The following is a 6,721-nucleotide window of genomic DNA, read 5'->3' as shown; positions in this document are numbered from 1 at the left end:
TAAATATAGACATGAATTGTTGCAAGACGCAAATCGCAATATTTTTACTATATCAGAATTTTATTAGAGATTTTCAAAACTGACTGGTGTTATCAATTTAAAATAAGAATACATTTTTAAGTAAATGACTAAATGGAACTGTAGTATATATTTCAAATTTATAGTAGGAATATTTCAATACGTAAATGACTGAGAATGAAGATATATTTTACACAACAAATCGTTCTTGAATTTAAGATCAAATTATTTGGACAAGTAATGCAGCGTAATTTAAATTTGTATTATTTTCTATTGCTGAGTTACCTTAACTTTATTCAATTGCTTATTACACAATATTTCATTTTTTCTAGAACTGTGTTTGCCTTAATGTTAAACGTTTCATACAATGAAAACTAAACATATTTCTAGAAGGTCTATAACATAATATTCTAAGACTGACATCTCATACCAAGGCCAAATGCTAAATATTTGAACCCGAAATTTTCAGCAAAAATTCAAAATGTTATTTAAATAATCCTATGACAACACAATACTATTAAATCATACATTACTGCAACTAAAGCTAAAGTTATGTATACTGTGTGTTAAAATAGTTAGTATCTTATCTGAATATCAAAGTCCTAGAATATCTGAGCATTTATACACACCTGGGTATAGCTCGAAAATGTAACAATTTCTATAAGTGTAGCTTTATTAATATGTTAGTCTCTGTCAAAATCTAGATCAAAATGTGCCAAAATTTAAATCGGCATCCCTTTTCATCATACCAGATGTTAAAATTCCATTGAATTTCTGTCAAATCAGATCAGAAATCAATTATTACAGAAAGTTTGTTACACAAATTCATCAATAACTTTCTCTTAGGTGGTTATGAGTCATACTGTCACTGTCGACGCGCATATGCCTTTGGTGCTTTTCAGCACGAATATGAGTAGAAATATACCTAACCTAATCTGTCTACGTAGCTAATACAATTAGCTTCAAAAGACATGAAAGAAACCAATTCATTGGCAAAGGTTGGACCACAACATTGAACAGGCAAGTGGCTTTAGTAACTTTAATCACCTTGCATAAAGACCAATTAATTACAAACAACTGCAATGAAAATATAAAACAAAACCACCTCTTTCCTTTATATTACTTTTATTTCATATTCCCCATTTTATAAATATTACAATATACCCTCATAAAATTATCACATAAAAAAAATTACCTTATTTAAATGGATTAACAACAAAAATATAAAATATATACACGAGATGGAAGCCTAAACTATTTAAAAATAAATAATAGAAAATTAAACCTGCATTTTAAAATTATTGCGATAGCAATATTTGCATATAAGATGAATAAGAAATTTAAATTTTAAAATACTATATACTTTATTTTAATGCACATTCTCAGTTATACAGAAAAATGTCCTTACTTGTTTTAAACCTTAACCTGCCTGAATATTACTAATGGATTTGTCATGATACAAAAAATAACCGCTGAACATGGCTGATTATCTAAATGGACCTTGTTCCAACTTTCATTTTTTGGGGACTGTCCCATTACCAAATTTTTAGGGCAGTGTCAAGCTTTAATATTTAAAGTCTTCGTCAGCCAACAGTATTAGAGCCTCGGTCAGACTGCACGGGATGTTGCAGGCTGCCTGGCTCGTATACTGCTGGCGAAAGGCTAAACGCTTTCAGTTTCAGCAACTTTTAAGGGTTAATCTACCAAACCGATATAGAGCACTAGTGTTCAGACTGCTACGTTAGTGGCAGGACTGGAGCACGGCATGTTAGTACTGTACTAGGCACAAAGATGGATTCTTATTTATATCATCTTTGGTTCCACGTGTAGATTCTGACGCTTTAGGCATACTTTAACTGATAACCATAAGTTGCTAATCTATTTGTGAGACAAAACCTATAAGAAATAGAGCCACACACAGATCTTGACAAGTAATTAATTTTTTTTAAAATATGAACATGTATTGTGTAGAATATTAAACATTCTTACCAAATATTTGTTGAATAAGTCAAATACATCATTGTTGAAAAACATTAAAAATATAAACCACATGGTAAACATGCACAATCAAAGCTACCTGTGAGTTTCCCTTTTATGATGATTAATAAATAAAGTATTGGGATGACCCTAAAAAATCCCAGAAATCATAGTGGATTTTTAGGTTGATACTTTCAGAAGAAATTGTTAGATTAACTGGCAGTTCATCCAGGATGCCATTATATGTGATACAGACTGCTGGAATAATTACTCAAAAATGTTTTATGTTATAAATTCAGACTTATCAATATACATAAGCATCACAATGGACATCCGTTAGTAAAAGTACGCAAATACACTGAACAATATTATGCTTGCAACTAGAATTGCCGATATACAGGTATTAAATGTACAAGGAGTTTCTTTGGAGTTATTCAGTGACTGACTTGTATCACACTAATGAACATATGCAATTTTTTCCAGAAAATGCCTTAAACCTAGCAGATTAATATTAATTACACAACCGTAAAACAACACAATAAAAAACTTCAGACTTTCTAATCTAAGTTTCTATCGAAAAACTTATTTGCTTTGATACACTTTCTCATTTAAAAAAGAAGTGCCAGATATTCTGAAAATTTATGCTCGAAATCTCCATGACAAAAATGCGTACGTTTTTAAACTACTTTATCCAATGCGAATATATTTTGTATCTTAAATTGAACCATTTTACATTATTCATGTTGCATGAATATGAAAATCAAATTATGGTTGTGAAATTTTTAGATATTAGTACATTCATTTCATGGGACATTTCATGTACTTTTATATAATGTATGCGTGTATTGACTCTTATCATGAGAGTAAGTAATTCATTGAATAAAGGGAACTCTCTCAACTGATGTTTTTTTGACATGACAGGGATTGGAGATACACTTTTTTCGCATAAGTTTCATTTTTTAGAATATGTAGATCTTTAGGTCAATTAAAAATGAATCTCTGCTGTGAGGAGAAAACTTACAGATAATTGCTTCCCTGCCATTTCTCCCCCAGAAATTCAATTCTAATCCTAAAAACTAGTCTTAAAATGTGTAGAACGAAGACCCAGAAATTGTTCCAAATCGGGCTGAAAGAATAGCACAACAAATATGATTTTTAATGTATAATTATTTCTTGAAGTAATATTTCTATAATTAATTTACTTTTGTCTACGATAAGATCTTTTCTTTTTTAAGTACACCAGATCTGATCGATATATATACATTTATTATTACGATGTAATGTAAATTAATCGTTTTGTAATTTATGCTTTTTTTAAACCGATTGATGTTAGAAATTTAGTTCCAGTATACGTACTGCGATTTTGTCCTTTTATCAGTTCTACCAAAATTACCGATCATGGGCAAGCAAATTTTTACTATTGCATTTCAAATTTGTATACACAAAAAATACTCCCAAAAAAATAAACTCAATGAAGACACATGAGGTTCAACGATAATCATAATATTTCATTATAAGATAAATGAAAAAAAAAAATCCCTACAATTAATATACAATTAGAAGATAAATAAACGGAAATTTATTCTAAATCTCAAACTGTACTTTCATATTTATGATGTACATTTACAGACAAGATTTTATCAAAAATTAAATCAGACACAATTAATAGAATCTAACAATAACTTAAATCACTGTAAAAAATCATAAGATATTCATATCTAAACTATTACTACCATGTATTGTGTAAATAATTGAAGTATATCTTTTGCAACAATAGTTAATTAAGATATATTAATTTTAAATATACTACATATCTACACAATAAATATTAGAGAAAAATAGATCAGTAATATTAAATTCAAGGCATTATTTTAAGTGTTTAAACATAATATGAGACATAAGAATTAAGATGTCTATATGCAAAAATGTATAAAACACAAAAATAAAATTTTTTAGAAGACAAGCAAACACAATCAAAAAAAAATGTGTCGAAATAGACTGAATGACGTCTTCTCGAAAAGAAACCACAAAAAAGAAAGTGTAATAACAAAACTAATCAATTAAAACAACAAAATGAAAAAAAAAATCCCAAATTTGAGAAATATGCAAAAATCTAAACTCTACTTACGCTCACATTGCCAATACTTAACACCAACAAAATATGAACCAGATTTAAATAACACCAAAAACAAAAAATAAAACTTAATTAGGTAAAGGCACTTATTCATCCAACAAATTAACCAAATTAAATCATTAAATACATAGATACAAGTACGACATGTGTTGGTTCTATATGAAAGATCAATTGAATAACTAAACATTAATCTCACAGATCAAATTTTTAGTAAATAAAACTTGTGTTATCTATTCCAGGCTCTTAACCTAGCAACTTCTGGACATAAAACACAATTAAGGACAAATTTTAGATTCGCAATAATGTAAGGACATCTCTACAATTCAAATTGATAATTATGCTATAAGCAACAAGCAAATAGCTTGGGTGGATTACAGAAAAATTATACGTTATTAACCGTTTTTATTAAGCAAGCCAGTAAAGGATTAACCTACTCACTATAAATTTTCCAATAGCGATTTTTTATATTTTTCATATTACTGTACTAAAAATGACGCGTGATGGATATCATAATATAATATAAAAACAAATTTTCAAAAGTTGCTCTACTAACATTATCATCCCAGGACTCTGAAATCAGCTTTTTCTGCAGGAAATCCACAAAGAAACACATTTAAAAGTAACACCACAAAACAAAAAATATAGACTGAGTTTTGTACAAGCACACAAAATAAAAGAAGCCAAATATACCATTACAGGAATATGAATGTAATGATGGAGAAATCAAGCATTTTTCTCAGACCCCTGTTAGCTCATTTTTTCTTACCCTTTATGTGGCTAACAGCCAACGATAGAATGTGATAATAATAGAACAATACAGAAATAAGATCAAGAGATACATGAAAGGAAGATGAAAAGATACATTTGTCAAACCTTCTAAAAAAAAGTTAAGTAAGAATGGGGTCCTGTAAAAGTCTCAAAATTTACCAGCAATTTTATGCTTTTTTTATGTTGTGCGCTATTAAAACATAGGGTAACCCAGGTCTGCAAAGGCAAATTCATATTATTGCAATTGCTATCTTACCAAAACTGACATAATATATATTAAATATGCAAAAGAAGTCATGCTTACTACTAGTTATAAGCGGTGTAGTGTAGACAAGAGTGTGTAATGATAAAAATTATACTGAAGAGAACACCACTAATACGCAGCCGTAAATGCTATGTTTAATTTAAAAAAAAGTTTAAAAGCGCCATACTCCAAACATTAATTGCTTTCAGACAATTTATTCCCCTTGCTCTTAACAAACTCACACTCTTGTTCTCATGATAAGCATTCAGTCTATTTAACTTGTCAAATATGTTTCGTACGAAAACAACTAAACACTTAATTATAATAAATACTGTCATATTTGCCAAACATTTCTTGAAAAGCTATTAACTATTTTGAATAGTTTTACACATCTTATTCACTGTTAGTACCTTTTCAATTAATCAGTTTGACTGTTGTTTATTTGAAAATTTGTTCAATCATTTCAAGTCATGCAGCTTTTAAACCCGGAGACTACACTTAAATCTAGCAAGACATGCAATTTAATCAACCCCCCACTACTGACATCTAACTTATTTTTGCGCATATAAGACAATTTTCGTACCAATGCTCTAAGAGAAGACTCTTGCCATCTTATTACTGACATAATTTAAACATAATTATAACTTTTCACTAAATTTCATACCTGCTAACTTTTTCCCTCATAGTTTGTGATGTTTTTTTTTTTTTATATATTTGCTGTGTTTTAAAACCACTGACATTATTCAATAATTTTCAGCTTTATTGGGTGAAGAAAGACATTAGGTGCCTCTTTGTACAATATTTAGTCAGCATAAGCCTGAGTAAACCCTACCTTTCATAAGTCAATGCTGACAGCAATCCTTCTCATGAATGACCCCAAAAAACCCTGAATTCCAAACCAAGCAAATAGTAAAAAGGCGGGGAAAGGTTTAAAAAGCCAGGGGGCCTTGATGAGGGTTTTAAAAATGTAAATTTATTCTTTAAATTATTCAATGTAAAATTTTAAAGCAGCCTGATTTTAAAATACTTATATTAAACAAATATAAAATTAAATTAAATTTCTACCCAGCTAAATTTTATACAAAAACCTTTTTAAATTTTTAAAAAATTAATGCAAATATAAAAAACCCAAAAAAAAATGAATGATTTAACAAAAAATATAATTACAAACAAAAAATTTTTACAACATTAAAATCCAGTTTATTTCAGCAAAAACCCATATATACTACTCTAAACCCTCAGGACATAATTCAACATAAAAAATTTTTACTTTTGGAATTTTTTATACACTATTTTTTTCTATAAAACCTTATTTTAGAATTGCTAAATCATTAAAATTTCTATGTTTAAAAAAACCCAATATTTTTTTTATAAAGACTTTCAACAAGGTTTTAGGGCCAAAATAAAATGTTGAAATCAAGGAAAAGGGGGGCAAAGGGCCCAATGAAAAATTTTAAATCATTTAAAAATAAACCAAAAAAAAATAATGCTAAAGCAATTTATCTTTAACCTATCATTTATCTTTTTTTTACTATTCCCGATTGGGCTACATAAAAAATTCATAACCCCAAAAATTATAC

This window comes from Ruditapes philippinarum, unplaced genomic scaffold (genome assembly GCF_026571515.1).
Source record: "Ruditapes philippinarum isolate M1 unplaced genomic scaffold, ASM2657151v2 ctg5332_1_1_1_1, whole genome shotgun sequence".
Classification (NCBI taxonomy): Eukaryota; Metazoa; Mollusca; class Bivalvia; order Venerida; family Veneridae; genus Ruditapes; species Ruditapes philippinarum.
Note: the sequence above shows the minus strand (reverse complement) of the source record.